Source organism: Triticum urartu, chromosome 3 (genome assembly GCF_003073215.2).
Source record: "Triticum urartu cultivar G1812 chromosome 3, Tu2.1, whole genome shotgun sequence".
Lineage (NCBI taxonomy): Eukaryota > Viridiplantae > Streptophyta > Magnoliopsida > Poales > Poaceae > Triticum > Triticum urartu.
In genome coordinates, this window is record NC_053024.1 from 578694074 (window position 1) to 578710075 (window position 16002).

Sequence of the window (16002 nt, forward strand, 5' to 3'; positions counted from 1 at the left end):
ATGGTTTGAGAGGTAATCATCGGTGAACTGCTTTGGAAAGTACTGAAAACAAAGCTATGCATAAATCGTTGTTATAAATTTTGAAATGGCGCAAGGGGTAAAAACAAGGTAAAAGAGTTAGTACCATCCTATTGTTGATTGATGTCTTCTTCATTGTGCAAACAAAGATCTTGCTGTTATTCGTTGCAAGTTTCTTCATCCTAACAATCTTTCTGAGTTTCTTGACTTGACTGATATTCATGGACATCTCATTTCCCCATATGCAAAATGGGTCGAACAGTGGGTCTAAGCCTCTCACAGTAGGACCTACATGTGCAAGACCAAATTGTGAGAAACCTAAATATTAGAATGATTCCTGCAACTGCACAATAATGTGCTATTAGCCAAAGGACCCTGCTTGAACAAACCTCAATGGTAAACTGTAGTGTCTCCCATTGTTTCCCTGCAACAGACATAAGGAAGATCTTGATCAGGTTAACTAAGAGTTGCCATACTATCAGTAGAATATGTATTGAGTACATCCAAATTCGATTGGTGTCACATGCATAATAATACAAAATTGTACCCACAGCAAATGAAAATCAAATTGCAGAACTGAACCAAACAGTTAAATGGACAACAGACCAAATGAACCAAAATAGTTAACTGAGCACGACATTGCAGAATAGAAAACATGTACTAGAAGATAAGACAGTTAAAAAAACGAAGAATGCTTGAGAACAATACTACAAAATGTAGCAATTGTTGGACCAAAGTGTTAACTGAACATTACATTTCAGAGGACCAAACTGTTAACTGAACATCAGATTGCATATTAACATTACAGAGGACAAATCACTAGAAGGCACTGGCGGTGGCCTCGAGAAAACACCATGAACTGTATTTTAAAGTAGACAACTGCGTGGTGATGTCGACGGTGGCCTCGAAGACGAGGTGCTCCTCCAAGATCTGGCGATCGACATGCATGGCAGCCATAGCGACCTCATGCGCGTGTGCGGCCGCATGCTACTGAGCTCCATGTTATACTGCATGCAAAATGGTTGTGGGCGGCGCTTAATTGGAGGAGGGGGCAGTGTTTTCGGTGGAAGGTGTCGTGCCGTCGGTCGGGGCATGTGGGACGGGAAAGGAGGAGGATGGTGTGGGTGGGGTGTGGATTACCTGACCATATTGACGAGGCCGCCCAACAAGAAGATGGGTCGGTGGCGAGGAGGCCGCACAGCAAGAATAAGGGTCACCGGCAAGGAGGCGGCGCTGCAAGAAGAAGGGTCGCCAGCGAGGAGGCGGCGCTGCAAGAAGAAGGGTAGCCAGCGAGGAGGCGGCGCTGCAATAAGAAGGGTCGCCGGTGAGGAGGCTGAGTTGCCAATAAGTAGCAGTGAAGGTTTGAACTTGGAAAGCAAGGAGGAACAGTAGAAATGTTGCTTTTGGTGGGAGGGAGGGGGCGGGGAGATATATATTTCCGCGGTGGCAAAAAAAATTCGCTCAGTGTCGCGAGAAACTGGCGCACAAGTGTGGTTCAAGTGGGGGCGGTGGACTGTAGACGAGGAAGCTTTCTGCGTAAGCCAGATAAGACAGTGCACCAAGATATTTTATATCGCATCCCACATGATTCTTTCTAATAAACTGTTTGTGGTATACCTGATTTTTTCATTATGTTTTGAAAGACAAAATGGTGTTACGGAGGGAAAGGATAGTGTTTGAATTGCTATAACATTTACGTACAGTGAACATGCAACTAGTACATGAGTGTCATGTTTAAATTTGGAATTATTCCGGGTTCGTTTGGCATTTTTATGCATTAATTGAGTTTCTAGGCATTTAATGTGCATAATTCAAATTTGAACTACAAGCACATGCTCCAATGCACCAAAGTTTGTTGAAAAATCACATGTGTGTCTTTGGGTGAATTTATAGGTCTCATGCAAGAAATGAGAATGAAATTCAAACATGTGGGTGTCGTGGCTCGGCCGGAAAGATTGAGAAACTTGGTTTTTTAATTCTCGTAAATCCAAAACGCGTCTGGAAATCATGAAACTTGGCATGGTGTCATGACATGGCACCAACATGTTGCAGTAATTTTTTTGGCCGAATTGGGACGAACTTTGGTGTAAGCTTCTTGCAAACCAGAGCTTCCCTCAATAAGGCTCGTGGTTCCGAGAGGGAACGTGTCACCTCCGTGTGCGAAACGACATACGTACACTGCCTTCTCCCACCTTAATTTTTTTACACATGCTGATTAGACCAAATAGAAGTGTCATGCTAAAATTTGGAATTATTCCAGGTTCGTTTGGTCTTTTTTATACATTAATTGTGTTTCTGCGCATTTAATGTGAATAATTCAAATTTGAACTACAAGCACATGCTCCAATGCACCAAAGTTGGTTGAAAAATCACATGTGTGTCCTTGGGTGAATTTCTAGGTCCCATGCAAATAATGGGAATGAAATTCAAACAAGTGGGCGTCGTGGCTCAGCCAGAAAGATTGAGAAACTTGGTTTTTTAATTCCTGTAAATCCAAAACACGCATAAAAATCATGAAACTTGGCATGGTGTTATGACATGGCACCAACATGTTGCGGTAATTTTTTAGCCGAATTGGGACAAGTTTTGGTGTAAGCTTCTTGCAAACCGGAGCTTCCCTCAAGAAGGCTCGTGTTTCCAAGAGGGAACTTGTCACCTCCATGTGTGAAACAATATACGTACACTGCCTTCTCCCGCCTTAATTTTTTACACAGGCAGATTAGACCAAATAGAAGTATAATGCTAAATTTTGGAATTATTGTGGGTTTGTTTGGCCTTTTTATATATTAATTGAGTTTCTACGCATTTAATGTACATAATTCAAATTTGAACTACAAGAACATGCTCCAGTGCACCAAAGTTGGTTGAAAAATCACATGTGTGTCCTTGGGTGAATTTCTAGGTCTCATGCAAGAAATGGGAATGAAATTCAAACATCTGGGTGTCGTGGCTCGGTCGGAAAAATTGCGAAACTTGATTTTTTTAATTCCTAAAAATCCAAAACACGCCTGAAAATCATGAAACTTGGCATGGTGTCATGACATGGCACCAACATGCTGCGGTAATTTTTTTGGCCGAATTGGGACAAGCTTTGTTGTAAGCTTCTTGCAAACCGGAGCTTCCCTCAAGAAGGCTCATGTTTCCGAGAGGGAAGGTGTCACCTCCATGTGTGAAACGACATACGTACACTGCCTTCTTCCGCCTTAATTTTTTACATAGGCAGATTAGACCAAATAGAAGTATCGTGCTAAATTTTGGAATCATTCCGGGTTCGTTTGGCCTTTTTTATGCATTAATTGAGTTTATGGGCATTTAATGTGCATAATTCGAATTTGAACTAGAAGCACATGCTCCAGTGCACCAAAGTTGTTTGAAAAATCACATGTGTGTCCTTGGGTGAATTTCTAGGTCCATGCAAGAAATGGGAATGAAATTCAAACATCTGGGTGTCGTGGCTCGGCCGGAAGGATTGAGAAACTTGGTTTTTTAATTTATGTAAATCCAAAACACGCGTGAAAATCATGAAACTTGGCATGGTGTCATGACATGACACCAACATGCTGCGGTAATTTTTTTGGCCGAATTGGGACAAGCTTTGGTTTAGGCTTCTTGCAAACCGGAGCTTCCTCAAGAAGGCTCGTGGTTCCGAGAGGGAACGTGTCACCTCCGTGTGCGAAACGGCATACGTACACTGCCTTCTCTTGCCTTATTTTTTTACACAGGCAGATTAGACCAAATAGAAGTATCGTGCTAAATTTTGGAATTATTCGGGTTCGTTTGGCCTTTTTATACATCAATTGAGTTTATGCGCATTTAATGTGAATAATTCAAATTTGAACTACAAGCACATGCTCCATTGTACTAAAGTTGGTTGAAAAATCACATGTGTGTCCTTGGGTGAATTTCTAGGTCCCATGCAAGAAATGAGAATGAAATTCAAACATCTGGGTGTCGTGGCTTGGCCGGAAAGATTGAGAAACTTGGTTTTTTTTAATTCATGTAAATCCAAAACATGCCTGAAAATCATGAAACTTGGCATGGTGTCATGACATGGCACCAACATGCTGCGGTAATTTTTTTGGCCGAATTGGGACAACCTTTGGTGTAAGCTTCTTGCAAACCGGAGCTTCCTCAAGATGGCTCGTGGTTCCGAGAGGGAACGTGTCACCTCCGTGTGCGAAACAATATACGTACACTACCTTCTCCCGCCTTAATTTTTTTACACAGAAAAATTAGACCAAATAGAAGTATCATGCTAAATTTTAGAATTATTTCAGGTTCGTTTGGCCTTTTTTATACATTAATTGAGTTTTTACACATTTAATGTGAATAATTCAAATTTGAACTACAAGCACATGCTCCATTGCACAAAAAATGGTTGAAAAATCACATGTGTGTCCTTGGGTGAATTTCTTGGTCTCATGCAAGAAATGGGAATGAAATTCAAACATCTGGGTGTCGTGGCTCGGCCGGAAAGATTGAGAAACTTGGTTTTTTAATTCCTGTAAATCCAAAACACGCCTGAAAATCATGAAACTTGGCATGGTGTCATGACATGGCACCAACATGCTGTGGTAATTTTTCTGTCCGATTTGCGAAGGCGCACACATTAACAATAAACAAAGTCATTTTGGAACAAGTGTTGTGACGTTACAAATCGGAAACATAAGTATTATTGAAAATGTGGGCGTTCTACTTACCAATTACGTGCCGCCACGCGTCCCCTTTTTTTATTGGCTAGGAGGTCCCGTGTGGGGTAGCTATTTGAGTACGGGAGGCGTGCTATTAGACCCCTACGCGTACTCATCGGGAGGAGAGCCCTTTGACCTTTACCCGCCGCGTACCTCCCTCCCAACGTCTCCATTAATGGCGCCCGAGCCCCTGTTCTACAGCGTGCCTATATCTCTCACTTGACTAAGATTTAAGAGAGAAAAATGAAAATCTGAAAAGAAATTTTTGCACGGTTCTTGATGTAAGATCCGACGGACCTATATAGCATCGACTACGACTTATAGCAAGCATGATGAATATAAGGACGATGACACTGGATAATAATTGTCTTACATATTTAGGAACATAATTAAAATCCCCGCAAAAAGGAACATAATTAAAAAAATCCACATGCGGCAACGCCTGAAATACACAAGGGCAAAAGAAGAAGGAAAACAACGATCTGGCTCGCTGATCTCTACTTTCTTGATGCGTTGCCGCAGGCCGCCAGAACTAGTCTCCGCGGCGAGCGGCGATGAGCTCTTTCTTGTCCTCAAGATGCTGCTTGAGAGCATCCATGGATTCCTCCACCAGCCTTCTTGCTCGATGCGCAGCATGACATTCTCACCCATAAGTTTCTTGACGATGACGCTAGTCCTCTTCAACAAGGCAGTGGTCTCCTCCTGTTGCTCCGCACTTCCGACGATCTTCGCCCTCAGCAGGTCGCGCTCGGCCCTGAGCTTCGCATTGCTCTCATTTAGTTGTCGGATGACACCGGCAAAAGAGGCTTTCATGTCCTCTTGCAACCTCGCCCAGCTGGAGATCTGATCCATCTGGCTATGGACGATAGCTTGCATGCGCCTGTAAGAGTCCTCGCTTGCCCGCGAGATATTTTCCCAGGTTACCACGGCGCAGGAGGACATCTCTGCTGCACTCGCGGCGCGGCGGGATATCTCTTCTACTTCCGCGGCGCGACTGGACCAGTCTGCCGCATCAACGGCGCAGCGGGACCTGCATGCTGCTTCGATGGCGCGGCGGGACCTCTTTGCTGCTACGACCGCGCGACGGGACATGCCGGCTGCATTTGCGGTGAGACGGGACATCTCTCGTGCTTCCGCTTCCATGCTCGCATCTCCTTGGTGGCAATCTCTCAACCCAGAACTCACGCTGGCCATGGCTGACGCAAGGGAACGATGATGAATGACTTGTTTGTTTTTGTGGATGAGGAGTTGAGGAGGAATGTGCAGTCATCTTGGAGTAGTAGTATTTATAACCGAGTACTAATACGCTTGAGGGAGTCCTGGATTGGGGGGTCTCCGGACAGCCGGACTATCTCCATTGGCCAGACTGTTAGACTATGAAGATACAAGATTGAAGACTTCGTCTCATGTCCATATGGGACTCTACTTGGCGTGGAAGGCAAGCTAGGCAGTAGGGATATGGATATCTCCTCCTTTGTAACCGACCTTGTGTAACCCTAACCCTCTCCGGTGTCTATATAAATCGAAGGGTTTTTAGTCCGTAGGACAACAACCATAACATACAATCATACCATAGGCTAGCTTCTAGGGTTTAGCCTTTCTGATCTCGTGGTACATCTACTCTTGTACTACCCATATCATCAATATTAATCAAGCAGGACGTAGGGTTTTACCTCCATCAAGAGGGCCCGAACCTGGGTAAAACATCGTGTCCCCTGCCTCCTGTTACCATCCGGCCTAGACGCACAGTTCGGGACACCCTACCCGAGATCCGCCGGTTTTGACACCGACATTGGTGCTTTCATTGAGAGTTCCTCTGTGTCGTCGCTGTTAGGCTTGATGGCTCCTAATATCATCGATAGCGATGCGGTCCAGGGTGAGACTTTTCTCCCCGGACAGATCTTCGTATTCGGCGACTTTGCACTGCGGGCTAATTCGCTTGGCCATCTGGAGCAGATTGAAAGCTACGCCCCTAGCCATCAGGTCAGATTTGGAAGTTTGAACTACACGGCCGACATCCGCGGATACTTGATCTTCGACGGATTCGAGCCACAGCCGGGAGCGCCGCACTGTCACGATGGGTATGACCTAGCTCTGCTGCCGAACAGTACCCCAATGGCCGCGCCTGCATCAGCTCCGACCCTTAGTCCGGAGCCAACTGCGCCAATCGAGGACGGGTGGTTAGACACCGCCTCAGGGGCTGCAGTCTCAACGGCGATTGAGCCGAACACCAGCATAATCCTGTACGCAGCCCGTGACTCCAAGGTGCCGGACTCTTTTTCTGACTCCGAACCGCCTGCGCCCCTGCCAATCGAATCCGATTGGGCGCCGATCATGGAATTTACCGCCGCGGATATCTTTTAGCACTCGCCCTTCGGCGACATTCTGAATTCACTAAGGCCTCTCTCTTTATCAGGAGAGCCCTGGCCGGATTATGGCCAACAGGATTGGGATGCGGACGACGAAGAAATTCGATGCCCACCCACCAGCCACTTCGTAGCCACTGTCGATGATTTAACCGACATGCTCGACATCGACTCCGAAGACATCGACGGTATGGATGACGATGTAGGAGACGAACATGAACCAGCACCTATAGGGCACTGGAAAGCCACCTCGTCATATGACATATACATGGTGGATACACCCAAAGAAGGCAATGGCGAGGGGATAGCGGAGGATGACCCCTCCAAGAAGCAACCCAAACGCCGACGTCAGCGGCGCCGCTCTAAGTCCCGCCAAAGCAAAAGTGGTGATACCGACACAGGAGATAATAACACTCCGGATAGTGCCGAAGACAACAACAATCCCCTCCAGCAAGATTTAGAGCAGGAGAATGAAGGAGCCAGCTCTCCTGAGAGAGCGGCAGACAGAGAGGAGGATGACAATTACATCCCCCCCTCCGAAGACGAGGCAAGCCTCAGCGACAATGAATTCGCCGTCCTAGAGGATCCCGTCGAACAAGAGCGCTTCAAGCGCCGGCTTATGGCCACGGCAAATATCCTGAAGAAAAAGCAGCAGTAGCTTCAAGCTGATCAAGATCTGCTAGCTGACAAATGGACTGAAGTCCTCGCGGCTGAGGAATATAAACTCGAGCGCCCCTCCAGGAGTTACCCAAGGCGCAGGTTACTACCCCGACTGGACGAAGAAGCGTATGATACGGCTGATCGGCCACCTCGTGGCCGCGATAGAGAGGCATTCCAGCCAAAAGCTCAGCCTCCACCCCAACGCCATTAAAATAAAAAGGCATGAGGAGATACGCCAGACCTGCAAGACATATTGGAGGACAAGGCAAAGCATTCAAGATTGATCTACGGATCATGAGGGCGCACCACTCTGCGAGACGACAAACGTCACGCCGGATACAGTAAAAGCAAATCCGGCCGGGCCGAACACAGCGGGCAAGACCCATCCGAGCTGCGTCAAGATATAGCCCAATACAGAGGTGCCACACACCCCTTACGCTTCATAGACGAAGTAATGGAACATCAATTCCCAGAAGGTTTCATACCTGTAAATATTGAATCATACGATGGCACAACAGATCCCGCGGTATGGATTGAGGACTTCCTCCTCCACATCCACATGGCCCGCGGTGATGACTTACACGCCATCAAATACCTCCCACTAAAGCTCAAAGGACCAGCGCAGCATTGGCTTAACAGCTTGCCAGCGGACTCCATTAGCTGTTGGGAAGATCTGGAGGCCGCATTCCTCGACAACTTTCAGGGCACTTATGTGCGACCACCAGACGCCGATGATTTGAGCCACATAATTCAGCAGCCAGAAGAGTTGGCTAGGCAATTCTGGACTCGGTTCCTTACAAAGAAAAATCAAATCGCCGACTGTCCGGATGCGGAGGCCTTAGCGGCTTTCAAGCACAACATCCGAGACGAGTTGCTAGCCCGGCACCTTGGTCAGGAAAAGCCGAAATCTTTGGCAGCGCTCACGACGCTCATGACCCGCTTTTGTGCGGGAGAAGACAGCTGGCTGGCTCGCAGTAATAACTTATCAAAGAACCATGGTACCTCAGATACCAAGGACGGCAATAGCAGGTCACGTCGCAACAAGCATAAGCGCCGCATTAATAGCGAAAATTCTGAGGATACGACAGTCAATGCCGGATTCAAAGGCTCTAAACCCGGTCAGCGGAAAAAGCCATTCAAACAAAGTACGCCGGGTCCGTCTAGCTTGGACCGTATACTCGATCGCTTGTGTCAAATACACGGCACCCCAGACAAGCCAGCCAATCACACCAACAGGGATTGTTGGGTGTTCAAGCAGGCCAGCAAGTTAATTGCCGAAAACAAGGACAAGGGGCCACATAGCGATGACAAGGAGGAGCCCCGGCAGCCGCACACTGGAGGACAGAAGAGGTTTCCCCCGCAAGTGCGGACGGTGAATATGGTATACGCAACCCACATCCCCAAGAGGGAGCGGAAGCGTGCGCTCAGGGACGTATATGCGTTGGAGCCAGTCGCCCCAAAGTTCAACCCTTGGTCCTCCTGTCCGATCACCTTCGATCGCAGGGACCACCCCACTAGTATCCGTCATGGCGGATTCGCCGCACTGGTCCTAGACCCAATCATCGACGGATTTCACCTCACTCGAGTCCTTATGGATGGCGGCAGCAGCCTGAACCTGCTTTATCAGGACACAGTGCGCAAAATGGGTATAGACCCCTCAAGGATCAAACCCACCAAAACGACCTTTAAGGGGGTCATTCCAGGTGTAGAGGCCCATTGCACAGGCTCAATTACACTGGAAGTGGTCTTCGGATCCTCGGATAACTTCCGAAGCGAAGAGTTAATCTTCGATATAGTCCCGTTCCGTAGTGGTTATCACGCGCTGCTCGGGCGAACCGCATTTGCTAGATTCAATGCGGTACCGCATTATGCATACCTCAAGCTCAAGATGCCAGGACCTCGCGGAGTTATTACAGTTAATGGAAACACAGAGCGCTCTCACCGAACAGAGGAGCACACAGCAGCCCTTGCAGCAGAAACGCAAAGCAGCCTCTCAAGGCAATCTACTAGTTTGGCGCTTCACAGCCCGGACACCTTCAAGCGCGCTCGGGGCAATCGGAAAATAGACCGCCTAGCGCGATCTAAGCTCATGTAGCAATACGGCGGCCACCCCAATCCCAGCCCAGCGGCGAAACTCGTGCCGCGCGTACATAATTACACATTAAAAATACCATGGGCACAGGTGGGGAGGGGGGCACAACTGCGGCACGCCCCAAAACGCGGCCTAAACCGCACTAGGGGCTTCCTGTTTGGTTATTTTCCTTTTTTTCTTTCAGGGGCTTAATCTCTGGAAACACTGTCCGGCAGCACTATTGCCGAACACATGATGCAGCAACCAAGGAGGCAGATAGCTACATCATACCACGGAATTCCCAGGTTGATTACAGTAACGAGTGAAATATTCAATTTAATATCATTCCTCAGCTTGCCCTTGGAAGGGACTTAGTCCTACTCTTTGCTTATCGCACTATCTGTATCACTTTGCTTTAACGCAGTTTTTTAATAAACAATGCATGACATTACGACTATTATTGCATTTTTGTTATATATATATGTGTGTGTGTGTGTGTGTGTGTGTTCATTAATGACGCCTTGCAACCGTACACTTTGATATGGCTAATACACCAGAGGCTCACGTACCCCACAATATGGTGTGAAAAGTCTGAACACTTTCACAAGTGCGGCACCCCAAACTTATAGCATTATATGCATCAGCTTCGAATCATGTCTTTTGGTCAAATGTTGGGTTTGCCCGGCTCCTATGTTTTGGTACCTTACGTTCCGCTCTATCGGCTAAGGTAGCGCTAGGAGAACTACTGCGATTGTGCCCCGGTTCTGCTGGGCTTAGCACCTCAGTAGAGAAAGCTAAAACTGACTGTCATGATAAGGCGAGAGATTGGTCGCTGTTCGGCGAGGTTTTTCGAGTCCCTAAAGACTTATGCCGCTTAGGGCGAGGGGTCGGCCCTGTCCGGCTTACAGGCGTGTATCGCGCCCTGAATTCGGCCTTTCGAATACCAGGGGCTTCACCGAAATTTAAAATTATAGAATTCTATGGCTAAGTGAGAGTGATAAAGAATTATTAGTCCAGTTGCCTTGTTCATTGTGCTGAGCACCTCCCTCGAAGGACCCAAATATGGGAACAAGAGTTCTCAGGTTTATCCCGAACACCCCAGCACTCGTGGCATGGGGGTAGAAGCCGAGGACTAGCCATCTCTCAGATTGGATAAACAGCCAAACAGAAGGTAATATTTTAAATTCAAACAAGCGTTGCATAGCTCATATGAAACATGTTTTCATAAATATAGGATAAAACAAGCAAGTTTACTCAAATATTACATCTTTTGAACACTCGTCCACGATGAGACGGGCACCCGACAGAACACCCTCGTAGTACATCTCGGGGTGGCGGTGCTCCTTGCCCTCTGGAGGCCCCTCCTTGATCAGCTTCACGGCGTCTAGCTTGACCCACTGCAATTTCACACGGGCGAAAGCCCGGCGTGCACCTTCAATGCAGACAGATCGCTTGACGACCTCCAGCCGCGGGCAGGCATCCACAAGCCGCCTCACCAGGCCGAAGAAGCTGTTCGGAAGGGCGTCGCCAGGCCACAACCGGACTATAAAGCTCTTCATGGCCTGATCAGCCGCCTTATGTAGCTCGACCATCTGCTTCAGCTGGTCGCTCATTGGCACCGGATGTTTGGCCTGAGCATACTGAGACCAGAACAACTTCTTCGTCGAGCTTCCGTCCTCGGCCTGGTAAAATTGTGCGGCATCGGACACACTGCGGGGCAAATCTGCGAATGCTCCTGAAGAGCTCCGGATCTGGGTAAGTAATCGGTAATTTACTTTTACATGCTTGCTTTGCATATAGAAAGCCTTACCCGCCGCTATCTTCTTCATCGCGTCGATCTCTTGGAGGGCCTTTTGGGCTTCGGCCTTGGCACTTTTTACACTCGCGAGGGCCGCGGCAAGCTCAGACTCCCGTGTCTTTGAGTCAAGCTCCAACGCCTCATGCTTCGCCACGAGAGCCTGGAGCTCTTGCTGCACCTCGCCCACCCGAGCCTCGTTCTTCTCTCGCTCGGTGCGCTCCTTGGCCGCTTTATCTTCGGCCTTGGTTAGCGCTTGCTTCAGGGTCGCCACCTCGGTCATGGCCCCTGGCAAACATACAATGATCCTGTCATTTTGCAATCGCGTCCTTTTTTATATATACATTTCTATAGACAGGGTATTACTTACCCTTGTTCTCCTCGAGCTGCCTCTTGACAAGGCCGAGCTCTTTCCCGGACCCCTCGAGGTCCTGCTTCAGCACAGCGACCTCCGCAGTCAGTGCGGCGGACGCCAGCAGCGAAGCCTGCATACGCATATTGACATACTTATATTAGACTCCTGCGATATTATTTGATCCTCTGTTCGGCTTTTCTTTTTGAACACCGAACAAAGCATCAGGGGCTACTGTCTATGCGGTAATATTTCTACTACATTTTAAAACACTTACTCGAAGCCTATTAGAAGGCCGGCACAGGCTTCAGTCAATCCGCTCTTGGCGGACTAAACCTTCTGGATGACCGCACTCATGATAGTGCGGTGCTCCTCGTCGATGGAAGCGCTGCGAAGCGCTTCCAGCAGATTGTCCGGCGCCTTTGGATGGACAGAGGTCACCGGCACAGGCGTCTTGCCCCTCTTAGAAGGAGGCCGCCTGCCCAAGGCCGGAACCGCTGGAGGGTCCGACGCGGTGTTCGGCTGAGGGCCGAACTCGAAGCTCTCGGGGGCCCCGTCCCCGCGGATCCCGGAGTCCGGAAGGTCGCCTTGAGGCGCCTCCAGGACTGTTTCCCCTCTATCTGGTGCCTCTTCATACAATACCTCGGCGTCGTCAGCAGGATGAGGGGAGGTGGCGGTTGGGACTGGATCGCTATCCATGTCCGACAAGCCCAAGGAGCCGTGCGATGATACATCGATACTGGCTCGTGGCGGCCTGCATAATTGCGTTCGGCGTTAGGGAAAGCAGTGCGACAAAGGAATCCTATGAGTTACTCTGGTATCTGAATACTTACGATCTCCCCGGGGGCTTGACCCTGGGCAACCACTCGTCTTCGCCTTCGTCGGCGGCGGTGGAACTGTTCGGAAGGAGAGTCCTTCCCTTCTTGGACCCTCCGGCCTCCCCAGTTGGGGCGGCCTTCCTTTTCTTGTCTCCCCCAGTCGGTGGGGGAGCATCTTCTTCTTCCTCTTCCTCGTCTTCAGGGGAAGAGTGCGCCGTAGAGTCATCAGACGGTGAGTCCGACGATGCCTGGCGTCGGGAACTCTTTCGGGTTCCCTTGGCCTTCTTGGTCTTCTCCGGCACCTTATAAGGGGCCGGAGTCAGCATCTTCGCCAGAAGAGCGTCTGCGGGGCCTTCGGGCAAAGGAGCCGGACAGTCGATCTGTCCGGCCATCTTCTGCCAGTCCTGTCAAAGGTACGGGAGTTTAGATCCTGCATAGAGTCAATCTATATGAAAAAATAAGTATCCTGCGAAAGGTAAAGCAGCTTACTGCACTGGCTTGGCGCTTCGCGCTGAATCCTCGATCCTCCGTAATAGGGGGGGGGACCTCGGCACTTTTGAACAGCACCCTCCAGGCGTCTTCATGAGTCGTGTCGAAGAGCCTGTTCAGAGTTCGGTGCTACGCCGGATTAAACTCCCACAAGTTGAACTCCCGTTATTGGCACAGGAGTATCCGGCGGATGAGCATAACTTGGACTATGTTGACAAGCTTGAGCTTCTTGTCCACCATGTTTTGAATACATGTTTGGAGTCCGGTCAGCTCTTTCGAACTACCCCAGGACAGGCCCTTCTCTTTCCAGGAGGTGAGCCGCGTGGGGATGCCAGATCGGAACTCGGGGCCACTGCCCATGCAGGGTCGCGCGGCTCGGTGATATAGAACCACCCCGATTGCCACCCCTTTATGGTTTCCACAAAGGAGCCCTCGAACCATGTTATGTTGGGCATCTTGCCCACCATGGCGCCTCCGCACTCCGCCTGGCGGCCGCCCACCACCTTCGGCTTGACATTGAAGGTCTTCATCCATAAGCCAAAGTGGTGCTCGATGCGGAGGAAGGCCTCGCACACGACGATAAACGCCGAGATGTTGAGGACGAAGTTCGGGGCCAGATCGTGGAAATCTAGGCCGTAATAGAACGTGAGCCCCCGGACGAATGGATGGAGCAGGAATCCCAGTCCACGGAGGAAATGGGTGAGGAATACTACCCTCTCATGGGGCCTGGGGGTGGGGATGAGCTGCCCCTCATCTGGGAGCCGATGCGCGATGTCGTCAGGCAGGTATCCGGCTCTCCTCAGTTTCTTGATGTCTCCCTCCGTGACGGAGGAGACCATCCACTTGCCTCCCGCTCCGGACATGATTGGAGAAGGTCGAGGTAGGAAGTGCAAACTTGGGCGCTAGAGCTCGAGTGTGCGAAAACGGATGAGCAAAGGAGGAAGAAGGCGTGGATAGAAAGGTGAATCCTTATCCCTTTATATGGGCGGACGAAACTAAGTGTCCCCACTTGCCTGGTAAAACTCGCTTATCCCCCAAGCGCCGCAATTGATGGCGCGGTTGGGTTACCCATGCCCGTATTGATGAGAATCCCGTAATAAGGGGACACGATCTCTGCTTTGACAAGACGTGTCGAAAAACTGCCTCGCGTTATCTGCGGGGCTGGTTAAAAGAAACGGTTCGAATAATCACCGGGCCATGATGTAATGTCATGCTGCCAAAACAAGCCAGCAAATTAGATCTGCGAAATATTATTCTCTCTACGGTGGAATGTGGAACTTATTTTGCAGGGTCGGACACTATTCTCGTATTCAAATTCTTCTGTGATGTATTCGGAGAAGGAACCCGCCTTGCAATGCCGAAGACAATACTGCGCGTCGGACTCATCGTCATTGAAGCCTGGTTCAAGGGCTACTGAGGGAGTCCTGGATTGGGGGGTCTCCGGACAGCCGGACTATCTCCATTGGCTGGACTGTTAGACTATGAAGATACAAGATTGAAGACTTCGTCTCGTGTCCGGATGGGACTCTACTTGGCGTGGAAGGCAAGCTAGGTAGTACGGATATGGATATCTCCTCCTTTGTAACCGACCTTGTGTAACCCTAACCCTCTCCGGTGTCTATATAAACTGAAGGGTTTTTAGTTCGTAGGACAACAACCATAACATACAATCATACCATAGGCTAGCTTCTAGGGTTTAGCCTTTCTGATCTCGTGGTAGATCTACTCTTGTACTACCCATATCATCAATACTAATCAAGAAGGACGTAGGGTTTTACCTCCATCAAGAGGGCCCGAACCTGGGTAAAACATCGTGTCCCCTGCCTCCTGTTACCATCCGGCCTAGACGCACAGTTCGGGACCCCCTACCCGAGATCCGCCAGTTTTGACACCGACAACGCTCCTAAGTGGGAAACCGTTTAGGTTTTAATCGGTGTGAACAAGTTTGCAATTTGGAATGTGATGGGACACATGCTCAAAATTTACTAATGGTTATAAGTGCAACACTATTCCCGGAAGGCGTACCATGAGCACCTACGCCTTCTCGGTTACGTACGTGGCATTTGCACCATAGGGTGCACCCAATAGGCAATGTTAGCACACGTATTTTTCCAACAACTGTGCGCGCTCATTATTACCATCACACACGCTTCTTTTAATTAGAATGTGTGTGCCCATCTAGCCCACACATGTTGATCTATCTAACTATTTTGGTTTGTTGTGGCTAATCGCAAACAGTTCATCCATGTGAAGTGTATGCCATCAATCGCAGACACTTTGATCTGGCTGACCCGTTTCTATTCTATTGCCTAATCGGAAATAGTTAATCCTTCTGAAGCATATGCCCTCAATCGCACACACCTTTATCTAGCTACCCATTTCTATTGTTCCTCCTCATCACAAACAGTTCACCTGAGTGAACCGTATGCTGTATACCGCACATGCCTTCATCTGGCTGCCCGTTTCTTTTGTTCCGCCTCATCGCAAACAGTTCATTGAACTGAACCGTATGCCCTCCATCGCACATGCAACTAAAATATGAACCGTGTTTGATGGCTCCGCCATCGCAAACGTTTTGCACCTTTTTTGACGGTTCTTTTACACCACCATTTGTGATTATTGCATCGCACACAGTTTCGTCGAATGGTCTCTGATCGTAGTGTCGCGTTAGCAGCATCCTGCAGTAGTGTGATAAGCTCTACGTTCACATACAACGGGTGCAAGCCAGTTTTGCAGATGCAA